Genomic DNA, 12,819 nt, shown 5'->3' on the forward strand with positions numbered 1-12,819 from the left:
ATGAGGCGGGCATTCGAACCAAGAAGACATTTCTAGCATTAGCTAATGAGGTTGGTGGATCGTCGAACCTGGGCTTATCAAAGAAGGATGTTAGGAATTACATCTCATCAAGACTCTAATCCACTAATGTCAACGCAAATGTCAAGGAGATGCTGAATTACTTCATGCGGATGACGGAGATAAATCCAAACTTCTTCTACACAGTGAAGTGGATGACAATTATAAGTTTAGGAGTGCAGTTTGGGTGGATGCAAGGTGTAGGGAGTCTTATGAATGCTATGGAGACGTGGTGTCATTTGATACCATATAGAGCACGAACCGGTATAATTTATTTATGTTGTTGTTTACTTTTTTGTTATTTTGTATTAGTTGGATGTTCATAAATGTGGTTGTTTTTACTTTAGGCATGTATTTTCGTTTGCCTCTTTCGTCGGTGTGAACCACCATTGTAAGTCTACTTTGCTAGGCTGTGCTCTGTTGGACAGCAAGAAGATCCCGAGTTTCGAGTGGGAGTTCACGCAATAGCTGAAGTGCATGGGAACTGCACCACAGAGCATCATCACTGACCAATAGGTCCATGATTGGTGCATTTAGAAAAGTCCTACCCAATACACGCCACCATTGGTGCATCTGGCATATAACGAAAAAGATACCGTATAAGCTCGAAGGTTATGCTAGGTTCAGAGAGTTGAATGTTGAGCTTAAGCATATTATATGGAACTCTCATTCGGTTGAGGCTTTCGAGGATGGTCAGGCTGAATTCATTGATGAGTTCAACCTACATCACATCACATTGCTATTAAGTTTGTGTCTTTTAAGTTAAATCATGTATCGTAGTTGCTTAGATGTTGTTATGTTCTTGTTTTCTGTTCTGAAAATCTGTTCCTTATGCGGGGTTCTGTTTTTGGATATTTTTGTTTTGTGTAGACTTGTTTGAGGACTGACGCATGTGGGTGCCGATCCTTTTCAAGGGATAATTTTGGGCTGATATGAGGAGTACGCAAAGGATTCAGAGTATGCATGCATTCTCTGGTGGATACTTACATTGCAAGACTAGCTTGGTTTAGTTCGTCCATGAGTTCGACAACGTGCTTAGAAACTAGGAGCAGAAGGAACTAAAGAACGATGCTGCAGACTCGAGAGGAGTAATCCCTTGTGCAACTAGCTCAGCCATTGAGAGACAATTCCAACAAGAGTACACCAACGACATGTTTAGGGGTGTCCGAATTGAGTTTGACAAGAAGACTGATTGCAATATTCGTGCCGTTTATGAACAAGGTGACTCGGCCTGGGTAAAAGTGGAAGAGAAAATACTAGCCTATGAGAAGACTCGGTATGTTACGCACAACGTCCATTTTGACCATTCGACTCATCAGGTTTGATGTGAGTGTAACTTGTTCGAGAGTACAAGTATACTATGTTGCCACTGTCTTATAGTGTTTTCCTCTTACAAAGTGAATAAAGTGCCTTCCAGCTTTGTTCTTCCCGTTGGAGCAAGAACATAAAGCACAAGCACACCTACATTAAGAGTAGCCACGACGTGAGAGATTCGGATGAAAGCCATAACTTATTAAGAGGGTTGTGTGCACACTTCTACAACTTGACGATGAAGCAGACATATTGCATGTTGCACTAGACGATGCGAGGGTCAAGCTAGTTAATTACCGTGTCAAGTTACGGAATAAGACTATCGCTGATGCACACACTAGCATCGCCATAGAGACTTCCTTCGTGGTGGGCACAAAGGACATTCAAGGTCCATCAAAGGTAACCATAAAGGGTCGGCCAAAAGGTAAAATGATCAGATATGAGTTGGAGAAATCAATCAAGAAATCTATCAAGAAATCCATGTAGAGAAAGCGGAAGAGTTCAGGCCAAGTAGGTATCGTAATTAATGTAAAACTTCATGTTTTGTACATAATTGATTATGTCGATAGTGACTTGTTTTTATTTGAGTTTGTTTCTTTTAGGATAATCGTGTGGAATCTTGTGGAAACATAAATTTGGATGCTTCTGCTCTGCAGATTGTTCCGCAAGAAGTTGGTGTATTCATGTCCCTATTAAACTCTTTCGGTAATACCTAGACTGTTTTGGATATAGAATCTGCTATTTTATATTAGAGGTCCTTTTTGTTGGGTGTTCCAACTCTATGTATGTTTGAGGGTTATTTTGTAGTTCGAGTTGTTGATGGTCAGATGTATATGAAACTGTTATTTTTGTTCTTGAATTGGATGGTTATTCATGTTGACTAGTTTGACTTGACTATATTTAACAATGGCTGAAGTTACCTGGATATTCAACTCTGTATGTGTGGGGATGGTTACCCTAATATTAGCTTTTGTAATTATTTGATTGCTTTTGATTTAAGTAGTTACCATTTGAGAATATCTAAATGTTCATTTCATTAGGTACCCGGTTGGTTATTTTGTAAAAGTATTGGTATGGTGTGTATAATTAGTTACAAGTACTTTAGGGTGCATGTTCGATTCACACTACAGGAAAAATACCCATTCAGGTACACTTGAAAAGTGTAGCCAAAAGTGAAAAAAATGATGCCTTATGCTATGACTACGCTTTCTAGGCTACGACTACGCTTTTTGGGGTGATTTTTATTCGGCCTTTGCCTATTCTCAAAGGCTACACTTTTCTGTACCAAGGGTTGCGCTTTTGGTGTTTGGGAATAGGGTACGCTTTTCAAGTGATGCTGTCCAGGACCAAAGGCTATGCTTTTCAGCTTCTATTTTTACCAGAATAGGCTACGCTTTCAACGCTACTACATTACCTGTAAAACGTAGCCACATTGTATACCATAGATGCTCTATATAAGTGTAGCCTTAGGTCTTTTATTATTTTTTAATTTTCTGTATAACTATAACTACTCTATATAAGTGTAGCCTTAGGTCCCTCATTATTTTTTTTAATTTTTTTAATTTTTTTATGTATATAATATTCTAATAATTTTTTATACAACATAATATTTAATAATATTATTACATATATAATTCTACATTTTTAATTAAATGAGTTAAATATTATAAAATAAAATTAAACACATAATTATACTAAGTAATTCCTTTAAATAATAAAAATTATCCTTACACAATTCAAAGACATAATCTTAAGAAGCAATTAATAATCAAAATATAACTTAAGATAATTTAAGTCACATGAAACTTGTATCACATATTAATTAAAACGCAAAGATTGCACTCTATATCCGAAAAGAGCTTAACAAACAGAAAATCATTAATCTTCTAATCTTGGCATAATGATTAAAAAATGTTCTAAAGCGCCTTCAGATTCTTCTCAAACACATCTTTTTCATGCTGATCTTCATCACCATCAAGAAAACTCTTGGCCTTAACAATTGTATCAGTGTTCATTCCTTTGTTCATTTCCAACGGGGCTGTTGCAAAAATACTTGCACTTCCAAGTCCTGCTAGTCTAGTGACATTGATTGGGCACAATCTACTACAAAGGCTGCACCACCTACTCCAGCTGCACTCAGTAAGTTAGTAAAGTATTTTTCTTCTCTTTAATTTTGTCTCTCTTCTCTCTAATTTTTGTAAGTTTTCGAGGCAAGCTAGCAGGCTCATAATCATTTTTTTCAGCCATTCCATTTGTTTTAAAATGGGTTTTTATTCTTCTCATTCCACTTCTCCTTCCACTTTTTCTTTTATTTCAATTTTTTCAGAGACTTCAAAGAGTAACTATCCTAAAAAGAGATAGGTAACTTTAGAGACTTTAGTTTTTTTACAGACATCCCATTTGTTTGAAAATAGATTTATTATTTTTTTATTGGTGCATGACTCTAAATACTGTGTTTATTTTAGATGAATCACCACAACAACGAAAATATTTATGTGTGTGAGATTGCTAAAACGATGATGGTGAATATTCTATAACTTAATGAGAAGAAAAAGATAAGACAAACGGTGGACATACTCTCCCTGAATCCTTCTTTAAAGCTGTCAGCAGTTTTTGGAATGTTCGTCCCGATTAGTCATTATGTACTTTTTCTTAATAATGTATTATTTGAGTTCGATTGTGTTATGCATGTAATTGTTTTGATAAACGATGTCTTAATACATACAATTCTTGATTTACTAAAGTTTTGAAATTGGGTAACAGTAACTAGTAGCTTGCTATCCTTGTACAATTCTTTATTTAACAGTGTTCTTTTCATGATTTCATTATCAATCATAGAGTGATACAGAATATTAGGTTCAATAATTTTCTATGCATTATTAATCCAAGAGACAAAACTATTTAAAATTTCACTAGCAGATGATTATTTCTGTTGGTAGCCAAATGATTATTTGTAATAAGCCTGGTGTAGTGTGTATGATTACTAACAAGTAGTTTAGGCTGAATGTTAGATTCAATAGGACAATGGATGGTTATTTTTATTAGTACACGAATGGTTATTTGTAATAGTTTAGGTGTGGTGTGTATAATTAGTTACAAGTAGTTACGACAAAATGTTCGATTGAATAGGCTAGCGGATTATTATTTTTATTAGTCTCCGAATGGTTATTTATAATAGTCTTGTTATCTTGTGTATAATAAATTATAAGTAGTTTAGGTTGGATGTTCGATTCAATAGGCTAACGGATAGTTATTTCTATTGAAAGACAGATGGTTATTTGTTATAGTATTGGTGTAATATGTTTGGTTAGTTACAAGTAGTATAGTTTCGATGTTCAACTCAATAAGCTAACAGATGATTATTTCTTTTGATACCCAGATGATTATTTGTAATAATCCTGTTGTAGTATGTATGATAACTTAGAAGTAGTTTGGCCTGGATATTCGATTTAATAGGATAACAGATGTTTATTTTTATTACTACCCGAATGGTTATTTGTAATAGTTTAGGTGTGGTGTGTATAATGTTACAAGTAGTTATTGTGAGATGTTCGATTCAATAAGCTAGCAGATTGCTATTTTTATTAGTACCCAAAAGGTTATTTGTAATAGTCTTGCAATCGTGTGTATAATTAACTACATGTAATATAGGTTGGATGTTCGATTCAATAAGCTAACGGATGATTATTTCTATTGGTAGCCAGATGGTTATTTGTAATAATCTTGGTGTAGTATGCGTGATTACTTATAAGTAGTTTAGGATCGATGTTCGATTCAATAGGATAACAGATGATTGTTTTTATTAGTACCCGGATGGTTATTTGTAATAATCTTGGTAATTTGTAATAGTATCGGCGCAGTGTGTCTGATTAGTTACAAGTAAGGATGGTTATTTGTAATAGTTTAGATGTGGTGTGTTAATTAGTTACAAGTAGTTACTGTGGGATGTTCGATTCAATAGGCTAACAGATGATTATTTGTTTGAGTATCCAAATTGTTATTTGTAATAGTCTTGCTATCGTGTGTATAATTAGATAAAAGTAGTTTAGGTTGGATGTTCGATTTAATAAGCTAACAGATAGTTATTTTTATTAGTACACATATGGTTATTTTTTATAGAATTGGTGTATTATGTCTGATTAGTTACAAGTAGTATAGTTTGGATGTTCAATTCAATAGGCTAATGGACGGTTATTTCTATTGGTACGCAAATTGTTATTTGTAATAATCCTATTGTAGTATGTATGATTACTTAGAAATAGTTTAGCTTGGATATCCGATTCAATCGGATAACAGATGGTTATTTTATTAGTACCCGAATGGTTATTTTTTATTAACAGCACGAAAGGAATTAAGAACTGCAACAGCAATGTAAGCAGTGTACCAAACAATAATGGAAATTAACAATTTCAGAAAATCATATTCTGCAGTTATCAAATACCAATCACTAACATAAGAAAATATAGAGTGAAAGATATACCTATTATACATCTAAATGAATGTTTAGGTCGTCTTTGTTATGAATGGGTTGGAGGGCGTAGAATTTGGCTGTTATTCGTGAACCTTTAATATGTTTGATTAATTATTAATATGTGTCAGATTAATTATTTTCAATATATTATTTTTATAGGGTATTAATTTTTTAATTTTATTTGGTATAACCTTTAGTATGTTTGATTAATTATTAATATGTGTCTGATTAATTATTTTTTAATATATTATTTTTATAGGTATTAATTTTTTTAATTTTATTTGGTATAATCTTTTGTATGTTTGATTAATTATTAATGTGTCTGATTAATTATTTTTCAATACATTATTTTTTAATTATATTTATTCTAAACATATAAATTATATATATACTCATCATTTTTGTCTTAAAAGTCAATTTTTCTTAATTGAAATATAACAACTTGTGTTTTTTTTGTTGTCCAAGGCCTGCCAGTCCAGTGACACTGATTGGGTACAATCTACTACAAAAGCTGCACCACCTACTCCAGCTGCACTAAGTAAGTCAGATAAGTATTTCCCTTCTCTTTAATTTTTTGTCTCTCTTCTCTCTAATTTTGTAAGTTCCCGAGGCTAGGTAGTGGCTCATAATCATTTTTTTCCAGCCATTCCATTTGGTTTAAAATGGGTTTTTATTCTTCTCTTTCCACGTCTCCTTCCACTTCTCTTTTCAGTTCAATTTTTTCAGAGACTTCACAGAGTAACTATCCTAAGAAGAGAAAGGTAACTTCGGAGATTTTAATTTCTTTTCTAGACATCCCATCTGTTTGAAAATGGATTTATTATTTTTTTCATTTGGTACATGACCCTAAATACTGTGTTTGTTTTAGATGAATCACCACAGTAACGAAGATGAATATGTGTGTGAGATTGCTAAAACGATGATGGTGAATATCTATACCTTATTGAGAAGAAAAAGATAAGACAAACAGTGAACATCCTCCTCCCGAATACTTCTTCAAAGCTGCCAGCATGCTTTGGAATGTTCTTCCTGGTTAGTCATTATGTACTTTTTCTTAATAAGGTATTATTTGAGTTCGATTGTGTTATGCATTTAATTGTTGATAAATGATGTCTTAATACATACAATTCTTGATTTACTAAAGTTATGAAATTGGGTAACAGTAACTAGCAGCTTGCTATCCTAGTACAATTCTTGATTTAATAGTGTTCTTTTCATGCCTTCATTATCAATCATAGGGTGATACGGAGTATTAGACTCAATAATTTTTTATGCATTATTAATTCAAGAGACAAAATCATTTAAAATTTCTCTAGCAGATGATTATTTATGTTGGTAGTCAGATGGTTATTTGTAATAATCCTGATGTAGTATGTATGATTACTAACAAGTAGTTTAGGCTGGATGTTCGATTCAATAGGACAATGGATAGTTATTTTTATTAGTACTCGAATGGTTATTTGTAATAGTTTAGGTGTGGTGTGTATAATTAGTTACAAGTAGTTACGACGAAATGTTCGATTGAATAGGCTAGCAGATGGTTATTTTGATTAGTCCCCGAATGGTTATTTATAATAGTCTTGCTATCTTGTGTATAAGAAGTTATAAGTAGTTTAGGTTGGATGTTCGATTCAATAGGCTAACGGATAGTTATTTCTATTGAAAGACAGATGGTTATTTGTTATATTTTTGGTGTAGTATGTTTGGTTAGTTACAAGTAGTATAGTTTCGATGTTCAACTCAATAGGCTAACAGATGGTTTTTTCTTTTGGTATCCAAATAGTTATTTGCAATAATCCTGTTGTAGTATGTATGATAACTTAGAAGTAGTTTAAGCTGGATGTTCGATTCAATAGGACAACGGATGATTATTTTTATTAGTACACGAATGATTATTTGAAATAGTTTAAGTGTGGTGTGTATAATTAGTTACAAGTAGTTATTGTGAGATGTTCGATTCAATAAGCTAGCAGATGATTATTTTTATTAGTATCCAAAAGGTTATTTGTAATACTCTTACAATCGTGTGTATAATTAGCTACATGTAGTATAGGTTAGATGTTCGATTCAATAAGCTAACGGATGGTTATTTCTATTGACAGCCAGATGGTTATTTGTAATAATCCTAGTGTAGTATGTATAATTACTTATAAGTAGTTTAGGCTCGATGTTTGATTCAACAGGATAACAGATGATTGTTTTTATTAGTATCCGGATGATTATTCGTAATAATCTTGGAAATTTGTAATAGTATGACGTAGTGTGTCTGATTAGTTACAAGAAAAGATGGTTATTTGTAATAGTTTAGATGTGGTGTGTATAATTAGTTACAAGTAGATATGCGGGATGTTCGATTCAATTGGCTAACGGATGATTATTTGTTTTAGTATCCAAATGGTTATTTGTAATAGTCTTACTATCGTGTGTATAATTAGATATATGTAGTTTAGGTTAAATGTTTGATTTAATAGGCTAACAGATAGTTATTTCTATTGGTATACAGATGGTTATTTGTTATAGTATTTATGTAATATATCTAATTAATTACAAATAGTTTAGTTTGGATGTTCATTTCAATAGGCTAACAGATGGTTATTTCTATTGGTACCCAAATGGTTATTTGTAATAATTTTGTTGTAGTATGTATGATTACTTAGAAGTAGTTTAGTCTGTATGTTCGATTCAATCGAATAACAGATGGTTATTTTTATTAGTACTTGAATGGTTATTTTTTATTAACAGCCATGGTTCTGAAAACCGGACCGGACTGGCCGGTTCAACCAGATTAACCGGAAACCGGTCATCTAACCGGTCCGGTCCATCTCTAAAACCGTGTTGCAAAAAACCGGTCGAACCGGTGGTTAACCGCTGAACCGGCCGAACCGGCCGGGTTTTTGAGCGTACCGGTTTTCAAAATCCACCAAAACGGCGTCGCTTTGATGCTTTAAAAAAAAAATTTTAATGGCTGAAGGCCTAAAGCTGAAACGTGAAGCCCAGAATCCTTCTCTTCCCTTTATTCCATCTCTCACTTAAAAAACCCTAATTTGTCCCCTGATCCCCTCAGCCCTCATTCCCTCTCTTCTCTTCGAAGTTTCAACAGCCACCAGCCCATCACCCAGTAGCCACCATCTGAAACCCATCACTTACACTCGTCGCCAAACCCTTCTCCTCGCTGCGGGTGCCATCTTCGCCAGTGGAAAAGTCTGCTCGGCCATCTCCTCGACGTTCCTCCTCTCCCGGCGTTGCCATCGCGAAGGATTGCTGGGTCTGTAGGTTATTGTTTGTCGGAGCTCACTGTCTCTTTGTCGGAGCTCACTTTCTTGTTCGATCTCTCTCTCTCTCTGGCTCTCTCTGTTTGAGCTCACTTCTCTTCTAGTCGCTGTCACTTTCGATCTCTTCGTCGCCGTCAGTTCCTTTCTCCCTCGCTGCCAGTACTTCAATTTATTTTTGCTTATTTTCAAATTTTTTAATAATACTGAGATAGAATAATACTGATTTTGTGATTTTGAGTTGCTGGGATTAATATTCTGAACTACTGCTGCTTGTTTGAGTTAATTTTGTTGATGCTTAATTTTGTTAGTTTCTGATTTTTTGATTTGGAAGATGCAATCACAAAATGATTTTCTGAATTAAGTTCGTTTCATACAATAAAAATATATGTTAATGTTGGTTTTTTTGTAGAACATTATGTTTGCTATGTTCGTGCATTTTGATTTTGTTTAGTGATAAATTTTCTTGTTCTTTTTGGATTTCAAGTCACTGTAGAAATGTGAGAACTTTGTTTCAATTAGATATGCAGTTTTCTTTTTCCCATACTATCTGTTGATCTGGTTTTGAAACTTCAATTAAAATAAAACAGGAAACTTTAGTGGGGCTTGTAGCTTAATCAATTAATTTAGTTAACAGGAAACCTTTGAAGGAACAGAGCCAGGGGAAACAAGGGAAATTTGGTATCTTTAAAATTGTATATTAATTTTTTATATAATTTAATTAATTTTAATGTATTTTTAATTATACCGGTTGGACTCCGGTTGGATCCCGGTTGGATCCCGGTTGAACCATTAAACCACTGAACCAGTCACTTGACCGGTTCAATGACCGGTCTGGTTCTCGCAACCTTGTTAACAGCACGAAAGGAATCAAGAACTGCAACAACAATGTAAGCAGTGTATCAAACAACAATGGAAATTAACAATTTCAGGAAATCATATTCTGTAGTTATCAAATACCAATCACTAACATAAAAAAATATAGAGTGAAAGATATACCTTTTATACATCTAAATAAATGTTTAGGTCGCCTTTATTAGGGAAGGGTTCGAGGGCGTAGTATTTGGCTGTTACTCGTCAAAATATGATACAAGCGAATAATATGAAAAAAAAGTTCTCAACGGATATTAAAAGTAAAAAATAATAAAAATCCACCAATAGCGGATATTAAAAAAATTAATAAAATAAAAAATAAAATAATTTATTGTAGGATAAAATAAACGTAAAAAGAAAATATAAATAATGTAATTTTTAATTTTATTTGGTATAACCTTTAATATGTTTGATTAATTATTAATATGTGTCAGATTAATTATTTTCAATATATTATTTTTATAGGTATTAATTTTTTTAATTTTATTTGGTATAACCTTTAGTATGTTTGATTAATTATTAATATGTGTCTGATTAATTATTTTTCAATACATTATTTTTTAATTATATTTATTCTAAACATATAAATTATATATATATTCATCATTTTTGTCTTAAAAGTCAATTTTTCTTAATTGAAATATAACAACTTGTGTTTTTCTTGTTGTCAAAGGCCTGCCAGTTCAGTGACATTGATTGGGCATAATCTGCTACAAAGGTTGCACCTCGTACTCCGACTGCACTCAGTAAGTCAGTAAAGTATCTCCCTTCTCTTTAATTTTCGTAAGTTTCCGAGGCTAGCTAGCAGGCTCATAATCATTTTTTTCCAGCCATTTTATTTGTTTTCAAATGGGTTTTTATTCTTCTCCTTCCACTTCTCCTTCCACTTTCTCTTCCAGTTCAGTTTTTTCAGAGACTTCAAAGAGTAACTATCCTAAGAAGAGAAATGTAACTTCAGAGACTTTTGTTTTTTTCCAGACATCCAATCTGTTTGAAAATATATTTATTATTATTTTTATTTGGTATATGACCCTAAATACTGTGTTTGTTTTAGATGAATCATCACAGTAACGAAGATGATTATGTGTGAGATTGCTAAAACAATGATGGTGAATATTCTATACCTTATTGATAAGAAAAAGATAAGGCAAACGGTCGACATCTTCCCTCCGAATCCTTCTTCAAAGCCGCCAGCAGTCTTTGAAATGTTTTTCCCGGTTAGTCATTATGTACTTTTTCTTAATAAGGTATTATATGAGTTCGATTGTGTTAAACATGTAATTATTGATAAATGGTGTCTTAATACATATAATTCTTGATTTACTAAAGTTATGAAATTGGGTAACAGCAACTAGCAACTTACTATCCTTGTACAATTCTTGATTTAACAGTGTTCTTTCTATGCCTTCATTATCATCATAGGGTGATACAGAGTATTATGCTCAATAATTTTCTATGCATTAATAATCCAAGAGACAAAACCATTTAAAATTTTTCTAGCAGATGATTATTTCTAGTGGTAGCCAGATGGTTATTTATAATAATTCTGGTGTAGTATGTATGATTACTTACAAGTAGTTTAGGCTGGATGTTCGATTCAATAGGATAACAGAGGGTTATATTTATTAGTACCCAGATGGTTATTTGTAATAGTTTTGGAGTGGTGTGTATAATTAGTTACAAGTAGTTACGATGGGATGTTCGATTCAATAGGCTAGCAGATGGTTATTTTTATTAGTACTCAAATGGTTATTTGTAATAATCTTGCTATATTGTGTATAATTAGTTATAAAGAGTTTAGGTTGGATGTTCGATTCAATAGGCTAACAGATAGTTATTTCTATTGGTACACAGATGGTTATTTGTTATAGTTTTGTTGTAGTATGTCTGATTAGTTACAAGTAGTATAGTTTGGATGTCCAAGTGAATAGGCTAATGGATGGTTATTTTTATTGGTACCCAGATGGTTATTTGTAATAATCCTATTGTAGTATGTATGATTACTTACAAGTAGTTTAGGCTGGATGTTCGATTCAATAGGATAACGGATGGTTATTTTTATTAGTACCCGAATGGTTATTTGTAATAATTTAGGTGTGGTGTGTATAATTAGTTACAAGTAGTTATTGCGAGATATTCAATTCAATAAGCTAGCAGATGGTTATTTTTATTAGTACACAAATGGTTATTTGTAATAGTCTTGCAATTGGGTGTATAATTAGTTACAATTAGTATAGGTTGGATATTCAATTTAATAGGCTAACGGATAGTTATTTCTATTGGTAGCCAGCTGGTTATCTGTAATAATCCTAGTGTAGTATGTATGATTACTTACAAGTAGTTCAGGCTGGATGTTCGATTCAATAGGATAACGGATTCTCATTTTTATTAGTACCCGGATGGTTATTTGTAATAGTTTTGCTGTGGTGTGTATAATTAGTTACAAGTAGTTTAGGCGGAATGTTCTCATCTAAATATGATATGCCTTTCACTACATAAAATAGAATAATGTATCACCCATTTTCTTCTGTCTGCCTCCACTTTATCAAAGAATCTAGTATCCTCTCCAAAGTTTGGAGCCAAGCCCTCATACACCAGAACTAGATCGTTATAAAATGAATCCAAATTATGCTGTCGTGTCACTGGTTCCTGTTGTCAAAGCAGCAGGAGTCAGTTATGAAACAGGTATCAAAAGATTACAAAAAAACTATAGTTTTCACACCAATATTCTCGGACACACGCAGTAGAAATCACATTTGAATCACATAGCCTGTGCATCATTAAATGTGTAGCACATCTATTGAATGATCTGCATAGTATCAGGTGTACGAAGAACAA

At 32.9% G+C, this 12,819-nt stretch overlaps 1 long non-coding RNA gene across 1 annotated transcript; it reads left to right on the forward strand.

Moving 5' to 3' along the window:
- Nucleotides 1-6,311: 6,311 nt before the first annotated feature.
- LOC110280097 (uncharacterized) lies at nt 6,312-11,164 on the forward strand. Its single transcript, XR_002374189.2, has 5 exons — nt 6,312-6,377; nt 6,552-6,600; nt 6,708-6,871; nt 10,655-10,727; nt 11,036-11,164. It is a non-coding gene; the product is annotated as an uncharacterized LOC110280097 (long non-coding RNA).
- Nucleotides 11,165-12,819: the final 1,655 nt, after the last annotated feature.

The sequence above is a fragment of the Arachis duranensis genome, chromosome 4, assembly GCF_000817695.3.
Source record: "Arachis duranensis cultivar V14167 chromosome 4, aradu.V14167.gnm2.J7QH, whole genome shotgun sequence".
Taxonomy (NCBI): Eukaryota; Viridiplantae; Streptophyta; class Magnoliopsida; order Fabales; family Fabaceae; genus Arachis; species Arachis duranensis.